The sequence below is a fragment of the Nyctereutes procyonoides genome, unplaced genomic scaffold, assembly GCF_905146905.1.
Source record: "Nyctereutes procyonoides isolate TBG_1078 unplaced genomic scaffold, NYPRO_anot_genome, whole genome shotgun sequence".
Taxonomy (NCBI): domain Eukaryota; kingdom Metazoa; phylum Chordata; class Mammalia; order Carnivora; family Canidae; genus Nyctereutes; species Nyctereutes procyonoides.
In genome coordinates, this window is record NW_026575047.1 from 59125220 (window position 1) to 59152310 (window position 27091).

A 27091-nucleotide genomic window follows, 5' to 3' on the forward strand; every position below is an offset into this window, starting at 1 on the left:
TGTGTGTGTCTCTCATGAATAAATAAATAAAAATAAAAAGAAGTAATCCTTCCAGATCCCAATGTTTCCTGGAGAAAACCCTGTTCTTTGTACCTTGCTCCCTTTTTCACTTTGTTCTCCACACTCACTGAGACAAGAGAATCAGACTACTTTCGGGGACACCACTTCCAGCTCTGCCCCTATAACTCCTCCCTGCCAATTCTTCATATTGCCCTTGCCTCAATCCTCATCTGTATCTGTGGCCAAGGAGTAAGTCTGAGGTCAGAGTCAGGTGCTTTGGATTATGTAGTCCACCTTCTCCTTTTGATTGGTTCTAAGAAAAAGGAGACTTAATCAATTTATCAGAATACCATATAGTTACCAGGACTGCAGTGGTTTTCCAATTGCTTGATACTTGGCAGTGCCCTTCTCACATTCTCTTTGCTGTGCTCTGCTGACAAGAAGACTGTGCTGGTTTAGATGGATAATCCACATGAGGCCAGCCCCACTCTGCTCTGGATGACACATCAGCTACTCATGGCAGCCCCTGTCACCAATTCATGATCATCAGTGACTTGGGGTCACTCTTCTTAGAATACATACAAACTATTAGTCAATCTACTTACTTCTCCTAAGGAAGTAAAGAACATAATTGAGGAAGCCACATCTGAGAAAAAGCTTACACTGATATAATAATGATAAGGACATTTAGAAGTTACTCTGTTACTCCCTGTATTCTTATTTCAAATGCATAGGCAACATTGGCAATTTGCATACCTCTAAATTTTCTTCTCCATTACCTCATATACCAATTCTACCATTATTTCTTTCTTTATATTTTTTAGAAATATTCCATATGATGTGTAATTTATCAAAGCCTTGCTATTACCATGTTAAGGTAATTCCTTGATTTTTTACACCAAAAGGCTTTTTTTTTTTATCAGTATATAAAGCTCTTAGAGGTTTGGACTTTACCCAGAATTGCACAGTGTCATGACTTGCCCAATTGTCAGGACTAATTATGCTGAATTTAGGACAAAGTCTCTTTAAAAATTAAAAAAAAAAAGTTGTTAGCAAGCCCACAGCTTTCATAAAGATTTAAGGTGCAGACTTGGCTAAGAATTTATTATAGCTACCTAAATATGTGTTAAGTAAAAGGATGCATTCCAAGAGCTTTTTCTTTCTTCTGTAATAAAGTTATAAAGGAGTAAAAAAAAAAAACACATGCTTTGATCTTGGTTTAAGTTTCACATCAAAAAGATCTATAGAATGGTGTGAAGTTAATACTACTGGCTCCTAGAATAACATAAAGTGTTTACACCTATGACCCAAGGTGAATCTCTGCATTTAGCCTAGTTAGTGTGTGACATACCTGGAGTAGATAGATCTCTTGTGTTCAGATGTTTCATCTCAAGCCCTTCTCTCCCAGGGTTTCTTTTCTTTATGTCATTTTTATTATACTGAAGGCCAGAATGCCTTCTAAGAATGAATCTTCAAAGTACAACTTGGATTGTATGGAATGACACTGTTTTTCAAAGAAATTTGCTTTGCTGAAGTAGAACAGCTATTTGTTTAAGACAGACTTTTATATTGCTCTCTGTATTGATGAAAGAACCACTGGTAAAAATATATCTGTGCATTTACTTTTTTGCATTTACTTTTGCATTATAAGGACTGACCTTTAGCATCACACTACTATTTGACATTTCTATCATCAATGAAGTTTTGTCAATTCACAAACTGTTCAATGGCCCCAAAGGAAAGGATTATTTATCGAATAAGAAGACCATGAAAGAATTAGTTCTTTTGAACAAGAAAAAATGCTTATTATAAAATATTAGGGGAAAATAATTGTATAAAATTCTCTATAACCCATTATGTGTTTATTAGGTTGTGGGAGTATGATGAAATTAAATAAAACAAAACCATAATGGCAGTTTCCCAGTCATCTCTGGAAATATTTTCCTTTCTTCTTATATGTGCAAATTCCACAAGTTTTATAATATTGTTATTCTTTTTTTAAGATTTTATTCATCTTAGAGATATATAGAGCCTGTGGGCAGTGGGGGTGGGGGGTGGGCAGAAGGTGAGGAAGAAGAAAAGAATCCCAAGCAGATTTCACATTGAGGTTAGAGCCCAGTGTTCTGCTCCTTGCTCAATCTTATAACCCTGAGATCATGACCTGAGCCAAAACCAAGAGTTAGGTGCTTAACCACTGAGGCACCCAGGTGCCCCTACAATATTGTTATTCTTTAAAAAGTTAAAAATCACAGGAAAATATGTAAAGAGGAATAAATTTCCATACTCCACTAATCATTATATCTTGGTAAATATATTTCCAGAAGTTTGTTTTTTTTTTTTTTTAACATTAGGCATACTGCATTGCATACAATAGATTTCTTGTCATATTAAAAAAAGAAACCTCAAAAATGAAGAAAACTACAAAGGTGAGAGGTTTTCTTTTCTTTTCTTTTTTTAATTATCTCCTAGTAAAGACCACAGCTAATATTAGGTAGATGTCTTCCATAACAGTGCATAATGAGCTCATATGAATTAGTAGACTGATATGCAAACATGGGAATGTAGATATGTTTTTGGGCAACTTAGAAGACATGGATGAATCCCTAGGAACATATGATCTTCCAAAATAAAGCAGGAAGAAAGAGAAAATTTGAACAGACCAATTATCAGGATGAAATCGAATCAGTAATCAAAAAAAAAAAAAAAAAAAAAAAAAAAAAAAAAAAACCTCCAAACACACAAAAGTCCAGGCCAAGGCAGCTCCATAGGTAAATTTTAACAAACATTTAAAAAAGAGTTAGTACCTATTTTTCTCAAACTATTACAGGAAAAGAATATGGAGGAAATCCACCAAATTCATTCTATGAGGCCAGTACAACCCTGATACCAAAACTACCAAAAAGGAGAACTGCAAGTCAATATCTCTGATAAACATAGATGCAACATTCCTCAACAAAATATTAGTGACCCTAATCCAACAATACACTAAAACTTTGTTCACCAAGATCAAGGGGGAGTCATTTCCAGGATTCAGTGGTGGTTGAATATTTGGAAAGCAATCATCGTGATATACCACATTAACAACAAAAAAGAAAGGATTAAAGTCATATATCATTTCAATAGATGCAGAGAAAGCATTTGATAAAGTACAACATCCATTCATGATAAAAGAAAACCCTCTGCAAAGTAAGTCTAGAGATAACATACCTCAGAATAATAAAGGGCTTATATGAAAAACCCACAGCTAACATCGTACCCAGTCGGTAAAAACTTTCCCCCAAGGCCAGGAACAAGACAAGGATGTCCAATCTCACCACTTTGATTCAACATAGTACTAGAAGTCCTAGCCACAGCAATTAGACCACAAAAAGAAATAAAAGACAGCCTATTAAAGAAGTGAAACTCATTATTTCCAGATGACATGATTCTCTATATAAAAAAATCTGAACAACTCCACCAAAAAACTACTAGAACTGATCAATAAATTAAGTAAAGTCACAGCATCCAAAATCAATATGCAGGAAACTATTGCATTTCTATACACTAATAATGAAGAAGCAAAAACAGAAATTAAGAAAAAAATCCCATTTACAGTTGCACCAAAAACAATAAAATACCTAGGAATAAACTTTACCAAGAAGATGAAAGACTTGTATTCTAAAAATTATAAAACACTGATGAAAGAAATTCAAGACTATGCAAAGAAATGGAAAGACATTCCATGTTCATGAATTGAAAGAACAAATATTGTTCTTATGTCTCTACTACGCATTTAATGCAATCCCTATCAAAATATCAACAGCATTTTTCACAGAACTAGAAAAAACAATCCTAAATTTGTGTGGAGCCAGAAAGAACTTGAGTAGCCAAAGGAATCTTGAAAAAGAAAAACAAAACTGGAGGTATTGCAATTCCAGATTTCAAGTTCTATTACAAAGCAGTAATAGTAATAAAAACAGTATGGTATTGGTATAAAAATAGACACATAGATCAATAGAATAGAACAGAAAACCCAGAAATAAACCCACAATTATATAGTAAATTAGTCTGTAATAAAGGAGGAATGACCATATAATAGGATAAAGTCTCTTCAATGGATGGTGTTGGGAAAACTGGTCAGCTACATGCAAAAGAATCAAACTGGATCACTTTCTTTCACTATACACAAAAATAAAGTCAAAATGAATTAAAGACCTAAATCTGAGATCTGAAATCATAAAAATCCTTGAAGAGACCAAAGGTAGTAAATTTTTTGACATGAGCTATAGCAACTTTTTTCTAGATATGTCTCCTAAGACAAGGGAAATAAAAGAAAAAATAAACTATTAGGAATTTTGATATATAAAATTAAAAAAAACCTGTATGACAAAGGAAACAATCAACAAGCCAAAAGACAAACTATAGAATGAAGAAGATCTTTTCAAATGATATATCTAACTAAAGGTTAGTATCCAAAATATATCAAGAACTTATACTATTCAACACCCCAAAACAGACAATCCAATTTAAAAATGTGCAGAAGACATTTCTCCAAAGAAGACAAACTGATGGCCAGCAGACACATGAAAGATGCTCAACATCACTCATCATCAGGGAAATGCAAATCAAAACTATAGGATATCACCTCACACTTGTGGAAATAGCTAAAATCAAATCCAAGGAAAACAGGTGTTGGCGAGGATGTGGAGAAAAAGAAACCTTCTCTCACTGTTGGTGGGAATGCAAACTTATGGAGCCACTCTGGAAAACAATAAGAAGTTTCCCCTGAAAGTTACACCCTACTATCCAATAATCATACTACTGGGTAATTACCAAAAAACACAAAACACTAATTTAAGTGGATACATGCACCACTATGTTTATTGCAGCATTATGTACAATAGCCAAAGTATGGAAAGAGCCCAAGTGGCCACTGATAGATGAGTGGATAGAAATGAGGTAATACACACACACACACACACACACACACACACACACAACAGAACATTATTCAACCATAAAAAGGAATGAAATCTTGCCATTTGCAATAATATGGATGGACCTAGATATAATGCTAAGTAAAATAAGTCACAGAAGGACAAATGCCATATGATCTCACTCATATGTGGAATTTAAGAAACAAAACAAGCAAAGGAAAGAAGAGAGAAAGACAAACCAAGAAATAAACTTTCAACTATAGGGGACAAAGTGATGGTTACCAGAGGGGAGTTTGGTGGGGGATGGGTAAAGTAAGTGATGGGGATTAAAGAATACACTTATTATGTCGGGGAAAAAAAAAAACCCAGCAGCAACAGCAATTATTTAGAATTTAGACAAATGAAAACATTTTTCAAGGACATCATTGGGAACTGCATGTGCATGATGTTAAAAAAACAGTAATAAAATAAATAAAAGAAACATAGATTGTTTCATAACAATTTTATATTTGATGCTATTTTCTAAATTAAAGAATATATAATTTCCCTTGATTCTAATAAATAGAAAATTAAAGAGTAAAGAAATTAAAACTTTAAATAAGTGTTTTTTTTCATTAACATTAGATAGACTCAATAGTCTCAGCACCAAGACATTGAGATCGTGTCAATACACTTCAGCCAGAGATCATCAGAAACACACATATAGTTGAATAAGCTGGAGTTATTACTCATTGAGTGAGGGAGAAAACACTCTGTGGGAACCATGGGGCATCTCAGTAAGAGGGACATACAGGAATTATTATAGCATTCATGTGTCTGGGGGAAGATTTGAGGGTGTAGGCATGGCTCTGATTTTGGATGCTACCACCTGCCTATCTATGTTAGGTCAACTCCATGGGAGCCCTAGCCAGTAGTATCAAGCCAGCAACCAGATGCCAGACTCTTTTCTCTTTCTCAGAGACACTATCTTTCTAACTTCTCTTCTCATTAATATCCCACATGGCTACACTGGGATTTTTCACTGGTAGATGCCATAAATTTCAAATTATTTTCTGTAATGATATTTTCCAAAGTTTTAAAAATTCTTTGTATATTAAAGTGAACTCAGTGATTACCAAATTTCCTGATACAATATCCCTCTGTCCCTAAGTTCTTTTTTTTTAACAGGAGAAAATAAAATTTAATTACGTATGTACAGGGAACCCCCATAAACGTGAGATTTTGAAGGCAGTCAGACAAAATGAGCTATATATGCTATCTTGCACTAAGGAAAGAGGATAGGGTCTGGGAAGTCAAAGGGAAGGAAGGCAATTCACAGAAAAATAAAGAATAAATGTTTGGTAAACAAATGTTTCCTGGGCTATGCAGAAACAATGGGATATAGAGAGGAATTTTAACAAACAGATTTTGCTAAATTCCTTTCTCTCAGCCACCCATACTTCATAGTGTACTGTAGGTGTCTGTGGTGATAGCTCCCTTCCTGGAACAGCACATCTATTTAAATTCTTTTTTTTTTTTAATTTTTTTTTATTTATTTACGATAGTCATACAGAGAGAGAGAAAGGCAGAGACACAGGCAGAGGGAGAAGCAGGCTCCATGCACTGGGAGCCCGACGTGGGATTCGATCCCGGGTCTCCAGGATCACGCCCTGAGCCAAAGGCAGGCGCCAAACCGCTGCACCACCCAGGGATCCCTATTTAAATTCTTTTAGGCAAGGGGAAGGTCAAGGTCGAAATTTACTTCTTTAATAGCAAAACCTTCATTTTTCCCTGTATTTAAAATAAAAGATTTATTTATTTATTTGAGAGAGCAAGCGAGCACACAGAGGGAGAGGGAGAGAGAGAAGCAGACTTCCCACTAAGCAGGGAGCCTGATGATCCCAGGACCTTGAGATCATGACCTGAGCCAAAGGTAGATGCTTAACCATCTGAGCCACCCAATCACCCCCTCATTATATTTTTGAAAAATGGCAAAAATAATTCAATGAACATCTGTATGCTCTTCACCCAGATTCTCAGTTGTTAACATTTTGCTGCATTTGCTTATCTTTTCCTGAAGGATGGACAAGCTAACACTGTTTACAGGATGTGTATGAAGCTTGTATGTGCAAGGTGGTTTGGCTATACTTATTGTGCTATGAGATGGAGCTGGATATGGGACGAGAAGGAAGCTGAAGTCTTGAGGCCAGCAACCAGAAGCTTACTTTCCTTAAGTACCATGTTCCAGGATGGAATTCCAATGATCCAGTAATTTCATATTATGACTTACACTATTAGGTCATAACAAAGTATATTTATCAAGTTAGGAGGATAAAATATATTTTATTACTTTACTAAATCGGTTTATACCTTTTAAACTTACAGATGTATACAGTAAAGGTCTCTATTTGTAATTTTGTCCTGGGCCGTACAAACATTAGGGGAGCTTACTTGGAAGGGGAAGGGAAATACTGCTTTCCCACGGATTTCACTTATATGTAGTATAAGGGTTCAGAAGGAGTGCCCCCCAGATATGCTGCTTTGGCATGACCATTACTTCAAGCTGAAAACATTCAAAGTCCAAAAGACTGAGGAAGAAACTGACCTTTTCCTTGAATTTGAGCCAATACTTAATGGGTAGGTTTTATTTTTAAGTTATTTTTTTAAGTTATTTTTTTTCATGAAAGACCCATGAACACTGTATCTCTGACTTCTATGTTTAAGAGTGTTTGCCCTTGATTTTATTATTTAACTGTGTCTTAGCTGAGTTAGTTTGTTTCCCTGAGAACTTTATAGCATTGTTCTATTGTCTTCTGACCATGATTGTTGTTTTGGAGAAATCTGAGTCCAATGTAATGCTTTCCCCTTAGAAGCATATACCATATCAGGAAGATGGCAGCTTTATAGTGTTCTTGGTAATCACTGTGAATTTCCACTACATCATCCACATGGCTTGTCTACTTCTCATATGAGAAGTATCACTTTTTGGAGTTATAGCTGGGCTTCTTCTAGTCTTTGATTATAATTTAGGAAGAAAGATATTTGCCCATTAGGAATTTCTTATCAAACAAACCTGGTAAGTTATAGTGGTACTAAGCACCATGCTTTCATCATCCTAAAGATGAATTATATTTGCACACTAGGACAATTCTTATAATTTTTAGGATTTAATTTGATACAAAGATGTAAGACTAATTCTAAAAATATCAGAAACACAGATTTGAGAAGAGTGGTTGTCTAAGCACTAATTGATTTCAGATAAAACATTCCCAAGAAGTCTCAGGAGGTCAGAGTCCACAGGGGATACTGATTTTCTAATACCCATTTTTCCATTCAAATCTTCCATTATTGAAACAATTGCACTAAATCTAGAGACATTTTACCGACTATAAACAACCCAGTCATTGGTGAAAGGCACAAGTCAGTTTTAAAAAAGTGTTCAATTCTAATCTGAGTATTAGTTGTACATTTGTTTTCAAAAACTAGCTCCTTTTTTGATATAAAGCTTTGTTTTAATGGAAATGTTTATTTCCAGGTTAGAAACAGTAAGTCTTCTGAGAATATTTGATGAGCAGTAAGCATTAGCAGCAATTAAGCTTGTAATCCTTATTGAAGTAATTAGATAAAAATTATGAATTTTACTTGGTCCTCATTCTGAAAAACACCAAAGGCGACATATAGTGCCTACAACATCAGCATAGTTTAAAAACACAGTGACTTGTGCTGACAGCTTCCTTCTGCTAGGCCCTGTTCTGAGGGTTTTACATTTATTAACTTATTTAATCTGCCCCCAAACCATAGGAGATATAGGTACCATTATTATTACTAGTTCACAGGGGAAGAAAATAGGGACACAAACAGATGAGCCACGTAGTCAAAATCCAGGTAATACCATTGCTATGGCTATGCTCTTAAATGTGCTACTCTGCTTCTTTACAAAATAAGAGTTCTGATGATGAATGAGTAAATGTACCAGCAATACTTACAAGCATAGAGAACAAAACTATTGCATCTGAGTCTACAAAGAATATCAGAACATTAGCAGGTGCTGAGATTACCAAAAGAGTAAGAAAAACAGGGGAGGACCAGAGTCCACAGCTGTTCCTATGAGGGCAATATCTTGCTTAACCTACTCATCCATTTTGCAGCAGTCTAAAGTGGCAATTGGATTTTCATTCATTTATTGGCTGACATTATTGGTAATCATCTCCTCTGAGAATGCCTCTTGTTAGGAATTAGTAATGCAATTATGCCTGAAGGAAGCAAAGGCCCAACTTTTAAAAAAAATGTTTTCTCTAAAGATTTTATCCATTTATTTGAGGGACGCAGAGGGATAAGCAGACTCCCCACTGAGTGCAGAAATTGATGTGGGGCTCCAGCTCAGGACCCCAAGATCAGGACCTGAGATAAAGTCAGACACTTAATTGACTGAGCCACCCAGGTGTCCTGCAATGGCCCAGATCTTAATGGAGTTTATAGTCAGTAAGAAAGATGGACAGTAGTGTCACCAAAAAGTATGAAATCTTAATTATATAAGTTAAGGAGAATCCATGAGCAAAATTCTCTGTAAGGCACTAACTGGGGAGCCTGATTACACCCCAGTGATCAAGAAAGTGACCTTAAAACTGAGAGCTGGGGCAGCCCCAGTGGCCCAGTGGTTTAGCACCGCCTTCTTCCCGGGGTGTGATCCTGGAGACCTGAAATCAAGTCCCAGGTCGGGCTCCCTGCTTCTCCCTCTGCCTCCCTCTCTCTCTCTCTCTCTCGAATAAATAAATAAATAAAATCTTAAAAAAAAATGAGACCTGAAGGAGCAAGCAGGTACTCACTAAGCAAAGGGCTGCATTTGGCATTGTGGAAAAGGCAGCCAGGCTGTTAGAAGGAACACGATGCCACTAAAAGAGGACCTGGTGTCTTGGAAGAAGCACAAAAAACAGATGAACTTGGAAAAGAAAGCCTATGTCTCTCTGTATGGGAAGTATACCTTACATATCAGCTGACGTGAGCCAGTCAGAGAGTGACTAGAAAAACAGCTGAGGGAGTTCAATTCAGGGAATTGGTTAGACAAGTGAATGAAAGGCAGAGAAGGCAACCAGGGGATATGAGACAACCCTATTCCCCTATGTTAGTGGTACAAAAGAGGGGGTGTTCAGAATAGCCTCATGGAAGCCCAGTTGAGACCAGCCTCATAGAATCTAGTGGGCTCCATGTCCTTGAGACATAGCCCAAAGACAGCCAGGGAGAGGGAAAAATAACCTAGTTTCTCCCATTTTCCATTCTGCCAGCTACCTTTCCCACTGGTAAATTTAGCCACTTACCTAGGAACTAGTGAAATAGCCATAGTTGCCAGTATCTATGAGATACAGAATGGGGCAGAGAGACAAGTGACAGATCTGTAGAAAGAGACCCAAGGCCAGTACAAACATGACATAAACCTGTCTTGTTAAGTAAAGGAGTTCCTTAAATTCCCACTCCCTAAAATTTGCCTTTTCTGAAGGCATCTTTTATGTTAGGTTCCATCTGTCAATTTGAAATCCAGAAAATCCACACAGCTTACTCTCTGATCTCATATATTTTTATTTTAGGATACATTTGCTTATTATATAAAGTTAAAGTAGCATAGTACAGAATCTACAGGGTTCAGTGCCACAGACTGAATATCTATGATAATAATATATACTGCCTATTATTTTTGGTAATTTGCAGGCATCCTCTGTATTTGCTATAGTAACTCTGAACATGAATGGCTTAATGACCCCATCAAAAGGTGCAGGGTTTCAGACTGGATAAAAAAGCAAGACCCATCTATTTGCTCTCTACAAGAGACTAATTTTAGACATAAGGACACCTACAGCCTGAAAATAAAAGGTTGGAGAACCATTTACCATTCAAATGGTCCTCAAAAGAAAGCAGGGGTGGCAATACTCATATCAGATAAATTAAAGTTTATCCCAAAGACTGTAGTAAGAGATGAAGAGGGACACTATATCATACTTAAAGGATCTATCCAACAAGAGGACCTAATAATCATCAATATTTATGTCCTGAATCTGGGAGCTGCCAAGTATATCAATCAATTAATAACCAAAGTTAAGACATACTTAGATAATAATACACTTATACTTGGTGACCTGAAGTTAGTGCTTTCTACAATCGACAGATCTTCTAAGCACAACATCTCCAAAGAAACAAGAGCTTTAAATGATACACTGGACTAGATGGATTTCACAGATATTTACAGAACTTTACATCCAAACGCAAATGAATACACATTCTTCTCAAGTGCACGTGGAACTTTCTCCAGAATAGACCACATAACTGGATCACAAATCAGGTCTTAACCGATACCAAAAGATTGGGATCATCCCCTGCATATTTTCAGACCATAATGCTTTGAAATTAGAACTAAAACACAAGAGGAAGTTTGGAAGGATTTCAAACACGTGGAGGTTAAGGACCATCCTGCTAAAAGATGAAAGGGTCACCAAGAAAAATTACAGAAGAATTAAAAAGATTCATGGAAACTAATGTGAATGAATATACAACCATTCAAAATCTGTGGGATGCAGCAAAAGCAGTCCTGAGGGGGAAATACATCGCAATACAAGCATCCATCGAAAAACTGGAAAGAACTCAAATACACAAGCTAAACTTCCACCAAAAGAAGCTGGAGAAAAAACAGCAAATAGATCCTACACCCAGCAGAAGAAGACAGTTAATAAAGATTCGAGCAGGGATCCCTGGGTGGCCCAGCGGTTTGGCGCCTGCCTTTGGCCCAGGGCGCGATCCTGGAGACCCGGGATCGAGTCCCACGTCGGGCTCCCGGTACATGAAGCCTGCTTCTCCCTCTGCCTATGTCTCTGCCTTGTCTCTGCCTCTCTCTCTCTCTGTATGACTATCATAAATAAATAATTAAAAAAAAAGATTCGAGCAGAATTCAATGAAATAGAGACCAGAAGAACTGTGGAACAGATCAACAAAACCAGGAGTTGGTTCTTTGAAAGAATTAATAAGATAGATAAACCATTAGCCAGCCTTATTAGAAAGAAGAGAGAGAAGACTCAAATTAATAAAATCATGAATGAGAAAGGAGAGATCATTACCAACACCAAGGAAATACAAACGGTTTTAAAACCATATTATGAACAGCTATACGCCAATAAATTAGGCAATCTAGAAGAAATGGACGCATTTCTGGAAAGCCACAAACTACCAAAACTGGAACAGGAAGAAATAGTAAACCTGAACAGGCCAATAACCAGGGAGGAAATTGAAGAAGTCATCAAAAACCTCCCAAGACACAAGAGTCCAGGGCCACATGGCTTCCCAGGGGAATTCTATCAAATGTTTAAAGAAGAAACCATACCTATTCTACTAAAGCTGTTCGGAAAGATAGAAAGAGGTGGAGTACTTCCAAATTCGTTCTATGAGGCCAGCATCACCTTAATTCCAAAACTCCACCAAGAGGAGAATTATAGACCAATATCCCTGATGAACATGGATGCAAAAATTTTCAACAACTTACTAGCCAATAGGATACAACAATACATTAAGAAGATTATTCACCATCACCAAGTGGGATTTATCCCCAGGATGCAATGCTGGTTCAACACTCGTAAAGCAAGCAATGTTATTGATCATATCAGCAACAGAAAAAACAAGAACCATATGATCCTCTCGATAGATGCAGAGAAAGCATTTGACAAAATACAGCTGTATTTGCTATAAAAAATTAACTCAAGTGCCTTATAATAAAGGAGAATGAAAAGATAAAAATGATCAGACATTTTGCCTTGAGTAACTGTCCCATCAGAATAAGAACAGACACCTGTTTCTAAATGTTGACTGGGGTAATAGAAGCAGACTAGCATTTTTGTTCCTAAAGAACACAGACATCAGCCTCAAAGATGTGCCAGGAAAAAAGATTCTCCTTTCCAAAGCAAGCCTCACAAATCTTTCCAAAATATTCCCTGTAGACAGTTACAGACTGATCAAAAGCCCAGTCTCTGAAGCATCTTTTTAGAGTCTCAAAATCAGTCACCTCAAAACCAATTTAAACCCTCATCACAAACATAATGAGTTCTATCCCAAGAGAGGCTCCTGCTTCTACAATCTATTTAAATCTAGCTTCCTGACAGTTCATCCATCCTTGACATGGAATTTGAAGGAATTCTATCAACTGTGAAAAATCCCAAAGCTTTAAAACAAAGAATTGAACAGATTTTAGGGTATATTTTGAGAACCATTTGAATGGTAAATGGTTCTCCAACCTTTTATTTTCAGGTTGTAGGTGTCCTTCTGTCTAAAATGAGTCTCTTGTAGACAGCAAATAGATGGGTCCTGTTTTTTTATCCAGTCTGAAACTCTGCGCCTTTTGATGGGGTCATTAAGCCCATTCACATTCAGAGTTACTTGAACTTCTTCTTAAAGGGGAGTTTTAAGAGTCCCCCTTAAAATTTCTTGCAGAGCTGGTTTGGAGGTCACATATTCTTTCAGTTCCTGCCTGTCTTGGAAGCTCTTTATCTCTCCTTCCATTTTGAATGAGAGCCTTGCTGGATAAAGTATTCTTGGTTGCATGTTCTTCTCATTTAGGACCCTGAATATATCCTGCCAGCCCTTTCTGGCCTGCCAGGTCTCTGTGGAGAGGTCTGCTGTTACCCTAATATTCCTCCCCATGAAAGTCAGGGACTTCTTGTCTCTTGCTGCTTTAAGGATCTTCTCTTTATCTTTGGAATTTGCAAGCTTCACTATTAGATGTCGAGGTGTTGAACGGTTTTTATTGATTTTAGGGGGGGATCTCTCTATTTCCTGGATCTGAATGCCTGTTTCCCTTCCCAGATTGGGAAAGTTTTCAGCTAGGATTTGTTCAAATACATATTCTGGCCCTCTGGCCCTTTCGGCGCCCTCGGGAACCCCAATTAAACGTAGGTTTTTCTTCCTCAGACTGTCATTTATTTGCCTTAATCTGTCTTCATGGTCCCTTAATTGATTGTCTCTTTTTTCCTCAGTTTCCCTCTTTGCCATTAACTTGTCTTCTATGTCACTCACTCGTTCTTCCACCTCGTTAACCCTCGTCGTTAGGACTTCTAGTTTGGATTGCATCTCATTCAATTGATTTTTAATTTCTGCCTGATTGGATCTAAATTCTGCAGTCACTTCTGAAAGAAATTGAGGAAGACACAAAGAGATGGAAAAATATTCCATGCTCATGGATTGGCAGAATTAATATTGTGAAAATGTCAATGTTACCCAAGACAATTTACACGTTTAATGCAATCCCTATCAAAATACCATGGACTTTCTTCAGAGAGTTAGAACAAATTATTTTAAGATTTGTGTGGAATCAGAAAAGACCCCGAATAGCCAGGGGAATTTTAAAAAAGAAAACCATATCTGGGGGCATCACAATGCCAGATTTCAGGTTGTACTACAAAGCTGTGTTCATCAAGACAGTGTGGTACTGGCACAAAAACAGACATATAGATCAATGGAACAGAACAGAGAACCCAGAAGTGGACCCTGAACTTTATGGTCAACTAATATACGATAAAGGAGGAAAGACGATCCACTGGAAGAAAGACACTCTCTTCAATAAATGGTGCTGGGAAAATTGGACATCCACATGCAGAAGAATGAAACTGGACCACTCTCTTGCACCATACACAAAGATAAACTCAAAATAGATGAAAGATCTAAATGTGAGACAAGATTCCATCAAAATCCCAGAGGAGAACACAGGCAACACCCTTTTTGAACTTGGCCACAGTAACCGGAGAAGGACAAACAGTGTATGTTCTCATTCATTTGGGGAATATGAATAATAGTGAAAGGGAATATAAGGGAAGGGAGGAGAAATGTGTGAGAAATATCAGAAAGGGAGACAGAACATAAAGACTTCTAACTCTGGGAAATGAACTAGGGGTGGTGGAGGGGGAGGAGGGTGGGGGGTGGGGGTGAATGGGTGACGGGCACTGAGGGGTACACTTGACGGGATGAGCACTGGGTGTTATTCTGTATGTTGGTAAATTGAACACCAATAAAAATTAATTTATAAAAAAAAAAATAAAAAAAAAAAGAATTGAACAGATTTTATACAAAGTAAAAACATATTTATGAAATATCCCAGGCGAACTTTCTTCATCTGACCCCTTCAGGCACTGAGCCTTGTACCCATTCTGTCTTGATTGGTAAGTGTCAAAGCATTTTTGAACACCTGGAGATGAGAAACTAGGGATTTTAATTTTAGTTATATCTCTAATTTTCTAAAATGGAGTTGCCTACAAGTAAGAAAATGAAGTGTCATAGTGTGTTAAGAAAATGCCAACTCTAGAAGATGACACTTGTTTTATTACCCATGAGTCTTGCATTCTCACACTGAAACATTCTCAGGAGTTGACTTGAGAGGACCTGATGGCAGGAGGCCAGAAGTAACAAGCGCCTAATGCAAATCTTGTGATACAGTCACCAACAACAAAGTACTTTAAAATAAGGGCCAAGCTCCAGGTAAGGAGAGCATATGACTAATATTTAATAAAAATCAGATAGCTTATTTAAATGAAACTAATCAAATTTGGCAAAATCTGAATCAGAATTATTGATGATTTTTACTAAGTTCATTTTCATTCAACGTTTAAAAATTCAATATAATTTCCATTCAGTTAAAAATACTTTCACATTTTGATGTATTATTTGATTGATAAGGGTTTTTTATTTTATATTTTATTAAAAATATTATTTATTTATTCATGAGAGACACAGAGAGAGAGGCAGAGACACAAGCAGAGGGAGAAGCAGGCTCTCTGCAGGGAGCCTGATGTGGGACTTGATCCCAGAGCTCTGGGATCATGCCCTGAGCCGAATGCAGATGCTCAACCACTGAGCTACCCAGGCTTCATGATAGGGTGTCTTTTAATTGCCTTTTAAAATTTTTAGAACATTATTGGTTAAAATATAATTGTAAGAAATAATATAGAGATCCCATGTACTCTTTACCAAGTTATACCAATAGTACTGTTTCGAGGGGGAAGTGTATCACAGATTGGTATATAGTCAAGATATGAAACATCCATCACAAGGATCTTTCATGTCCCCATTTTATGGTCATGCCTATTTCCCTTCCTCCTTCACTCCCTTCTTAATCCTTGGCAACCATTAATATGATCTCCATTTTCATCTTGCCATTTCAGGAATGCTAGCTATATAAATGGAATAAAACAAAATGGTACTTCTGGCCTTGGCTTTTGAAATATGTGGTAACCATTTACATGGATGTTTATTCATTTGTGTAGATCCGTGTTTCCACTTGTCATTTTTTTCCTCTGTGGATGATTTCCTTTAACATTTCTTATAGTCTCATTGTTAGTGTATAGAAATGCCGCTGACTTCTGGGCATTGATTATGTATACTGCCACACTGCCAAATTGCTGTATGAGTTCTAGCAATCTTGGGGTGGAGTCTTTTGGGTTTTCTATGTAGAGTATCATGTCATCTGCAAGAGGGAGAGTTTGACTTCTTCTTTGCCAATTTGAATGCATTTTTTTTCTTTTTGTTGTCTGATTGCTGAGGCTAGGACTTCCAGTACTATATTGAATAGCAGTGGTGAGAGTGGACATCCCTGTCTTGTTCCTGATCTTAGGGGAAAGATTCCCAGTGCTTCCCCATTGAGAATGATATTTGCTGTGGGCTTTTCGTAGATGGCTTTTAAGATGCTGAGGAATGTTCCCTCTATCCCTACACTCTGAAGAGTTTTGATCAGGAATGGATGCGGTATTTTGTCAAATGCTTTCTCTGCATCTATTGAGAGGATCATATGGTTCTTGGTTTTTCTCTTGCTGATATGATCAATCACATTGATTGCTTTACGAATGTTGAACCAGCCTTGCATCCCGGGGATAAATCCCACTTGGTCATGGTGAATAATCTTCTTAATATATTGTTGTATCCTATTGGCTAGTATCTTGTTGAGAATTTTTGCATCCATGTTCATCAGGGATATTGGTCTATAATTCTCCTTTTTGGTGGAGTCTTTGTCTGGTTTTGGAATTAAGGTGATGCTGGCCTCATAGAGCGAATTTGGAAGTACTCCATCTCTTTCTATGTTTCCAAACAGCTTTAGTAGAATAGGTATGGTTTCTTCTTTAAACGTTTGATAGAATTCCCCTGGGAAGCCATCTGGCCCTGGACTTTTGTGTCTTGGGAGGTTTTTGATGACTGCTTCAATGTCCTCCCTGGTTATTGGCCTGTTCAGGTTTTCTATTTCTTCCTGTTCCAGTAGTTTGGGGTTTTCCAGAAATGCGTCCATTTCTTCTAGATTGCCTAATTTATTGGCATATAGCTGCTCATAATAAGTTTTTAAAATCGTTTTAAAATCGTTTTTAAAATATTTCCTTGGTATTGGTAGTGATCTCTCCTTTCTCATTCATGATTTTATTGAGTCTTCTCTCTCTTCTTTTTAATAAGGCTGGCTAATGGTTTATCTATCTTATTAATTCTTTCAAAGAACTACTCCTGGTTTTGTTGATCTGTTCCACAGTTCTTCTGGTCTGTATTTCATTGAGTTCTGCTCAATTCTTTATTAACTCTCTTGTTCTGCTGGGTGTAGGATCTATTTGCTACTTTTTCTCTAGCTCCTTTAGGTGTAAGGTTAGCTTTTGTATTTGAGTTATTAAGGAGTCAATCCCATTTACAATTGCACCCAAAAGCATAAGATACCTAGGAATAAACCTAACTAAAGAGGTAAAGGATCTATACCCTAAAAACTATAGAACACTTCTGAAAGAAGCTGAGGAAGACACAAAGAGATGGAAAAATATTCCATGCTCATGGATTGGAAGAATTAAATGTCATGTTACCCAGGGCAATTTCCACATTTAATGCAATCCCTATCAAAATACCATGGACTTTCTTCAAAGAGTTGGAACAAATTATTTTAAGATTTGTGTGGAATCAGAAAAGACCCCGAATAGCAAGGGAAATATTAAAAAAAGAAAACCATAGCTGGGGGCATCACAATGCCAGATTTCATGTTGTACTACAAAGCTGCAGTCATCAGGACAGTGTGATACTGGCACAAAAACAGACACATAGATCAATGGAACAGAATAGAGAAACCAGAAGTGGACCCTCAACTTTATAGTGAACTAATATTCTACAAAGGAGGAAAGACTATCCACTGGAAGAAAGACAGACTCTTCAATAAATGGTGCTGAGAAAATTGGACATCCACATGCAGAAGAATGAAACTAGAACATTCTCTTATACCATACACAAAGATAAACTCAAAATGGATGAAAGATCTAAATGTGAGACAAGATTCCATCAAAATCCTAGAGGAGAACACAGGCAACACCCTTTTTGAACTCGGCCACAGTAACTTCTTGCAAGATACATCCACGAAGGCAAAAGAAACAAAAGCAAAAATGAACTATTGGGACTTCATCAAGATAAGAAGCTTTTGCACAGCAAAAGATAGTCAATAAAACTAAAAGACAACCTACTGAATGGGAGAAGGTATTTGCAAATGACGTATAAAATAAAGGGCTAGTATCCAAGATCTATAAAGAACTTGTTTAACTCAACACCAAAGAAACAAACGATCCAATCACGAATCGGGCAAAAGACATGAAGAAAAATTTCACAGAGGAAGACATACACATGGCCTTAAGCACATGAGAAAATGCTCCGCATCACTGGCCATCAGGGAAATACAAATCAAAACCACAATGAGATACCACCTCACACCAGTGAGAATGGGGAAAATTAACAAGGCAGGAAACAACAAATGTTGGAGAGGATGTGGAGAAAGGGAACCCTCTTACACTGTTGGTGGGAATGTGAAATGGTGCAGCCCCTCTGGAAAACTCTGTGGAGGTTACTCAAAGAGTTAAAAATATCTGATCTCCTAATCATAGATCTGCTCAATGACCCAGCCATTGCACTGCTGGGGATTTACCCCAAAAATACAGATGCAATGAAATGCCGAGACCCCTGCACCCCGTTGTTTCTAGCAGCAATATCCACAATAGCCAAACTGTGGAATGAGCCTCAGTGTCCATCGAAAGATGAATGGATAAAGATGTGGTTTATGTATACAATGGAATATTACTCAGCCATTAGTAATGACAAATACCCACCATTTGCTTTGACGTGGATGGAACTGGAGTGTATTGTCCTGAGTGAATTAAGTCAATCAGAGAAGGAAAAACATTATATGGTCTCCTTCATTTGGGGAATATAAAAAATAATGACAGGGAATAAAGGGGAAAGGAGAAAAAATGAGTGGGAAATATCAGAAAGGGAAAAAAATAACATTTCTTGTAGTGTGGATTTGCTGGTTATGAATTCTCTCGACTTTTATATGTCTGGAGCAGTGTTTATTTTTCTTTATTCTTGGAAGATATTTTGCTGGTATAGTCTTATAAACTGACAGGACTGATTTTTATTTCTCTTTTGAAAGAATTTTAGATTTACAAAATAATTAGTAAAACATGATACAAAGACTTCTCGTTTACCTTTTGCTCACTTTCCCTTACTGTTAACATCTTACATAGCAATGGCAAAGTTGGTAAAACTCAGAAGTTTACATAGGCACAAAACTGTTAGCTCGGCTACAGCCTTTATTGACATTTTATCAATTTTTCCATTAATGTCTTTTTCCTATTCAATCAAAGATACCATGTTGCATTTAGTTTTTATGTCTCCATACTCTCTTCTAATCTGTGACAATTTGTTTTATGAAAATCAAACTAACCTGGGCACTTTTGGATACTAATGGTGAAATACTTTGTGGAATATCCTCAGCTTAAGCATTTCTAATATTTTCTCATAGTAGACACTTTTTATCATATAACATCAGAGGTTACATGATATCAACATTACTTATTACAGGTGATATTAGTCTTCATCACTTTGTTAAGAAACTGTCTGCCAGATTTCTCCACTGTAAATTATAATTTTATCCCTTTCTATTTTCTACTAATTAGAAGTGAGTCACTGTCTAGCTCAATGGGAGGGAATGATGTTTAGCTGTAGTGTTTTTGTTTGTTTTGTTGATACTCTATAAATTAATGAAGTTCCCCTCTATATTTAGTTGTCTGGGATTTTTTCTCACAAATGAATATTCTCTTTCATCAATTTATTTTTCTACATTTCCTAAATGACCAAATAATATTTCCCATTTAGTCTTAATATGTTGAATTACACTGACTGATTTTTTTTAATGTGAACCAGGCTTTCATTCCTGGTATTAATCTTTACATGTCTATATATATATATATGTATATATATATATATATATATACATATATATATATATAGTTAGAATCAATTATTTTCTTATTTTGTTGATGGTTCTTGTGTCTACATGAATAAGGGATATTTGCCTTTTTAGTTTTATTAACTTTTCTTATAATATCTATGTCTATTTTTGTTATTGGTAAGGCAGCCCTCATAGAATGAGTTTAGAAATGCTCTTTTTGTTTTATATTCTGGAAAAGTTTGTATACTTGGTACTATAGATGCTTATAAAATTTGATAGAGGGCAGCCCGGGTGACTCAGCAGTTTAGTGCTGCCTTCAGCCCAGGGCATGCTCCTGGAGACCTGGGATCGAGTCCTACATCGGGCTCCCTGCATGGAGCCTGCTTCTCCCTATGCCTGTGTCTCTGCCTCTCTCTCTCTCTCTCTCTCTCTCTCTCTCTCTCTGTGTGTGTGTGTGTCTCTCATGAATAAATGAATAAAATCTTTTAAAAATTTTTTGATAAACTATATGTGATTAGAGTTGTGCATTTAGAAAGTCTTTAATTAAAATTTAACTTCTTTGATAGATATAGGTTTATAAAGATTATTTTTTTAAGATTATCTATTTTTAATAAGTTGTAGTTTTTGTCTTTCAAGGAATATGTTGATTTAACCTATGTTGTAGAATTATTGATATAGCTTTTTCAATTATTTTTTTAACCATAAAATAATGTTTCTCCCTCTTTTTTATGATATTGATTATTTGTGCTTTATCTTTTTTTTCTTGGCAAAACTGAAGAGGGTTTTTTGAGTTGTGTATGGAGAATTCTAAGATGGCTTCCAAGGTTTTCTACCCATACCATGAATTTTATGTATTTTACTCCCATGATTAGTTATGTTATTTATATGGTACAGTTGAATTTAAGATATGGAAACTATCTGATTGGGCCTTGCTTAATCACAGGAGCCTTTTAAAAACCAAGAGTTTTCTCTAGCTAGTTCAAAAGGGGAATTTAGAGTAAAGCACTAGAATGATTACATGTATTTTTGTTGGCTTGAATATGGAGTTAGCAATATAGTAAATAGTTGGGAGTGTGTTATTGTCCCATAGCTCTTGGTTTCTCTGTTCTGATTTTTAACTCATTTTTTTCTTTGTGTTTCAGATTGGATTATTTCTGTTCAACTGTTGTCAAATTCACTGGTTCTTTCCTTTGGCTGTGATAAGTCTATTGGTATCAGCATCAAGGCATGTTTCATCTCCCCTATGCTGCTGCTGCTTCTGCTGCTGTTGTTGTTCTCCTGCATTTCTATTAGATTTCTTCTTAACAGTTTGCATTGATCCATTGAAATCAGTATTGGTCTTGCATGTTGTCTACCTTCTCCATTAAAGCCTTTAACATATTAAATGATTATTTTAAACACCTCTGTTATGTCTGGCTCTTTGTAATGACTGCTTTGTCTGTTCAGACTGCTATTCTTGGTTTATTGTTGGGTGTGTCCTATGGAAGAGTAGACACTGAGGTAAATGTTTTGTATGCTTGGAGATGAGCATCCTTTTATCCTTAGGCCTCTAGTGTGAGGGTTTGCTTATCTGGTGGGAAGTTGATACAGGCTTCAAATTTTCTTCCTACTTGAATTTGAGCCTGTTGACTTGGATTTGGGTCTTCCCTTTCATCTGCCTAGAGATAATCTTTCTTTTACAGTTTCTCCACGTGGATCATACTGTTGTTTTTATTCAATGCTTGTTAGCATGTTAGTGGTTGCAACAGGGGACTGTGTTGTTTTCTGATATTTTGACTAAAATCTAGTCATAGGCAGAATTTGTGAATCTAGTTCTTCAGATGTGAACTGAATGTAATGCTGAGCCTAGCAAGTATTCCTGCAAAGTAGGAGCATTATTTCCCAGTTCCCCTGAAAAAGAGCATTATTTCCCAGTTCCCCTCCCACTGCCACAGTAGGTTTCCAATCATTCTCTAATGCAACAGTCCTTGCTGCTCTCTTCCTGTGTAATAAGGTTTTTATTTCACAGAGAGCACAGCAATGTGTGCCTGGTTAGAGGCGTTGCAATGGCAATGGTTTCACCACTGGATGGTTGCTCAGCATTCTCCTGAGTTTTCTCTTTGAATGCCCATGAAGTTCCTGGATAAGAAACCTGCAAGAAAAAAAAAAAGAAAGAAAGAAAGAAAAGAAACCTGCAAGAGCATGAGAGACCTGTATCTCTGTGGCTCTCAGAGGCTTCACATTTTCATGCTCCCCACATTTAACATTTAGTAATTTGGTAAACACTTTTGGCTCAATAGACTTAATGGATTATATAGTGTTTGGTGATATTTATCTAAAGTAAGCAATGCTTAAGTAAACAAATGCCAACTAGTGTCTCTCTTTCTAAAGATTTTAGACTAGTCATTTGCCCTGAAATCTTACATGGTTGATAGGTTCAATAAAAGTTATTAGTTTGCAAAAATATTATTGGTTTGCAATCACTACAAGCAAATGAATAAATTGCTGCAATTGGCCAAAAGTAGATAACATGATTATTTTTAAGGAGGGCCGTAGACAATGGCTGACAGCCTTACCAGAACTAAGTGAAATGGGAGATGGCAGTTTTCCATAGAAAATAATGAGGGGTAGAAAAACTATATACCTTCACATCCGAAATGCTTTACTCATACCTAGATAGATCATAAAAATGTTTGTCTCAATCCAATTAGCATACACTTGATTGCTTATCTCTAATTTATAATCTTAATAATTTAAACTTTTTATTTTAAAATAATGTTAAATTTACATAACTTTGCAAAGACAATATAGAGAGTTCCTGTACCCTCCATACCCAGGTCCCTCTGTTAACATCTCTTTCAATTTCTATAGTATATAAGTTCAAAACAAATAACCAGTATTGATATATTATTATTAAATAAATCTAAATTAATCAGATTTCAATATTGTTTCTTATAATATTCCATAATATTATAACTTTCTATTCAAGGATCCCAACAAGGATACCACATTACATTTAGTCATTCATATTTCCTGAGGCTTTCTGGGCTGTGAAATTTTCTCAGCTGTTCTTTGTTTTTAATAAACTTGATAGTTTTGAGAGTACCAGCCAGGTATTTGGTAAAATGTCCCTCAATTTAGGATTCTCAGGTGTTTTTGTCATGATTAGATTAGGGTTAAAGGTTTGGGAAGAAAGACCTCAGAGTTAAGGTACCATTCTCAACACATCACATTAGGGTAAGTGCTTGAACATTACTTATCACTGATGATAACATAGTGTGTCCTCACTGTAAAGTTACTTTCTCTCCCCCCTTTTTTACTATACCTTTTTTTAAAGATTTTATTTATTCATTCATGAGAGACAGAGTAAGGAGAGAGAGAGAGGCAGAGACACAGGCAGAGGGAAAGCAGGCTCCATGCAGGGAGACTGACTTGGGACTTGATCCCAGCTCTCCAGGATCACGCCCTGGGCCGAAGGCAGGTGCTAAACCACTGAGCAACCCAGGGATCCCCTTTACTATACCTTTTGAAAGCAAGTTACTAATCACATCTATTTATCAGGAAGGAAGGTATGCTTTACTTCCTGGAGGTGAAAGTATCTACATAAATTATTTGGTAATATTTTTCATGGGAAATTTGTCTCTCCTCCAGTGTTTGTTTACTTAGCCTTGTATTTATATCAGTATGGATTAATGAATATTTATTTTATACTTTGAATTATAATTTAAAAAACACAGTTCTATTTATTTTTCTTCTCAAACTGTTCTAGCCTTAAGCATTAAGGAGTCCTTTGACACACCCCCTGTCATTTAACTTTCTATACCACATCTTTACTTTGAGTACTACACAGACACTCTAAGTTCATCTTTCTAATTTTCTGCCCTCACCAAAAAATCAGAGATTTCTCCAAGGAGCCCTAGTTCTCTTTATTGTGGAATAGTATGATAAATCAAGATCTAGGTCCTGGATTAGCTCATTGCTGGTGGAATATCATTACTTCTAAGCTCTCTCCACAGATAGTGCAAGGAAATATATGTATGTATATTAACCTGTGAACAAGACAGAGGTGATACAGAAGGCATCATAGAGACAGGCTCTATTCCGTGGAAAAGACAATTGATATATCAGTAAAAGAGAGAGACAGACAGACAGAACACACTCCATCATACTGCTACTATTCATGGAAAAGGAAATAGTAAATCACTACACCTAACCCCATGTCTTACAAAGACACTTTAAAATTCCCCATTGATATCCTGTTCAATGAAAAGTCAGAGGATGCACAATGCTGAAAAGATTAATTGGTTATTCAACAAACATTCATGGAGGGCATACAAGAGTTAAGAAAGCAAAGAAAAGGAACAAACTGCTCTCATGAAACTTACATTCAAGGGAGAAGGGAGAATAGATGATAAACTGATAAACTTACAGATATCTTATATGTGATGGTGGTAAGTGATATATAGAGAAATAAAACAAGGAAGGATAAAACAGATTTCCACTGCTTGTGGTAAACCATTCTTATTTTATACAGGTATCCAAGGATCTAATGGGATCTTGTTTGGGGAAGTGCAGGCAGTGAAGAGGTAAGAAATGCAGAGATCTGTTGGGAGGGTGGTTTGGGAACTAGAAATGTGAGAGCAAAGGAGGAAAAATTGGGATGTTTGAGGGATATCATGAGGGCCAATATGGCAGGAATTGGGGTCAGTAATGGAGAGGAAGCTCAAACCATGGAGGACTTTGTAGTCCAACTTAAGATTTTGAGGATTTATCTGATGAGATAGGAAGTTCTTGGATGGAGCTTGCCAAAGCTTGATCTGTGCTCTACTTTAAAATGATTGTGTTGGCTGCTGGATAGAGAATAGTCAGCAGATAAGCAAGTTTGGCAACTCCTATAATAACCAGGTAGGACATCAGTGTACACTGGAGGTGGTAATATGTGGTTGGAATCTGAGTATATTTTTATGTATTTTTAATGCATTGAATATATATTATGGCAGGAAAAGAAGAAACAAAAATGGCTTTGAACTTTCAGATCTGAACAATTAGAAGAGCAGAGCTGATAGAGCAGACAGAGTTGCTTATTCCAGAATAGGGAGAAAGAGAGGCAGGAGTCTTCTCCTGCACATTGAGTTTGAAATCACTTTTAGACATTTGTGTGGACATATTGAAATGTTGTTAAGATATATGTGACCATACTTCCAGAGAGTATCCATATTGTGTGGAACATGTATGGGATTTTAATTCCTGAAATTAGATGACATTCCCTAGAAAATAGAATGGAAGGAAGATCTCAGGGCTGACCCATGGACATGCTCATATACGGAGGTTGCAAAGAGGAAAAGACACTATAAATTATACTAAGGAGATATTGCTCAAAGACAAAGCCCGGGGGTGGGTGGTGAGTAGACAGTTGAGGGCTTTAGAAATATCTTTAGACAATCACTTATGCTAAAATGACCTCAGTTGGCATTATTTTTCTAATAAGGCTGAACCTCAAAGAAGTATCTCCAATTAACACTGAGTTAGAAGTATAATAGGATTTATGTGAAGGTACCAGAGAATTAATAAAAACATGGACCGCTACAAATTCAAAAGGCAGATAGATATTATAAGAATCCAAACAAATACTAAACATTTCCCTAAGATCTTAGAGTAGTTGGGGAGAAAAAAAGTTTGAGCTCAATGCTGAAATAGCCAAAAGCAAATAAAAGAAAGAAAGTTGTAAAAAGTTAAGACAAGATGAAGTATAAAGGGTGGGAGAGATCAAAAGAAATAGAAGAAATAAGATCATAGAAGATGAAAGCCACATTAAAAGTAGAAATAATAAAATCTAATCTGACAAAAACAGTGTCAGGAACATGAACAACAGATTTAGAAATACTGAGGAGTACACCCAAGAGGGAATAATTAGAAGAAAACAATAGGTATGTAAATCAGAGTCCTTACAAACACACAGTGTTTCTGAGAAAAAGAAAAGAACAAACCAAACAAAGTAAAATATTTAAAGATATTATCAGAGAAAAGAGTCCTGAAATGAAGCAAGACATGGATCTGGAGATCCCAAGAAAACAGGATGTGAGATGTCTTAATAAAGTTATAAAGAGGGCAGCCCCGGTGGCGCGGCGGTTTAGCGCCGCCTGCAGCCCGGGGGGTGATCCTGGAGACCCGGGATCGAGTCCCACATCAGGCTTGTTGCATGGAGCCTGCTTCTCCATCTGCCTGTGTCTCTGCCTCTCTCTCTCTCTCTCTCTCTCTCTCTCTCTCTGTCTCTATGAATAAATAAATAAAATCTTTGAAAAAAAAGTTATAAAGAGCACTTGACAGGATGAGCACTGGGTGTTATTCTGTATGTTGGCAAATTGATCACCAATAAAAATAAATTTATTATTAAAAAAATAAAATAAAATAAATAAAAATAAAAATAAAAAAGGTTATAAAGAAACAGAGGAGAGGCTGAGAATATGGCAAAGTAAGAGGCTCCTAAGCTCACATTATCCCATGGATACAACTAGATAACACTAACATCAGCATAAATAATCCAGAAAACAAACTGAAGACTGGCAGAACAAACTCCACAACTAAAGGTAGAAAAGAGGCCATATCAAAGAGGGTAGGAAAGGCGGAGACACTGTGAGGAGCTAAATGAACCATAGCTGTCCACTGGGAAGAGGATCCTGAGGCATGGAGAGGGGAGAGAAACAGACTCACACTAGAAGCGAGCACAGAGAAGATGAATCCTCATAACAATTGGCTTTGGAAGCAAGAGAGGCCAAATTTCATGAGTTCTTACAAAGCAGGGTTTAAAGACTAGAATTTTAAAAATCAGCAGCTTTGGTTCTGGGACAGCCTGGGACAGTTGGTTTTAGGAAGCTGAATCTCTACCCTTAAAATGATAGCAAGACAAACAGCTTGTGGTGATACAGTGTAGAAAAAGTAATTTGACAAACACCTGGGACATATA

The 27091-nt window shown here is 36.6% G+C and overlaps 1 protein-coding gene across 1 annotated transcript in view; it reads left to right on the forward strand.

Moving 5' to 3' along the window:
• The window catches only part of GABRG3 (gamma-aminobutyric acid type A receptor subunit gamma3), a 659970-nt gene that overhangs the window by 606306 nt on the left and 26573 nt on the right, over positions 1 to 27091 (forward strand). The window lies entirely within an intron of this gene.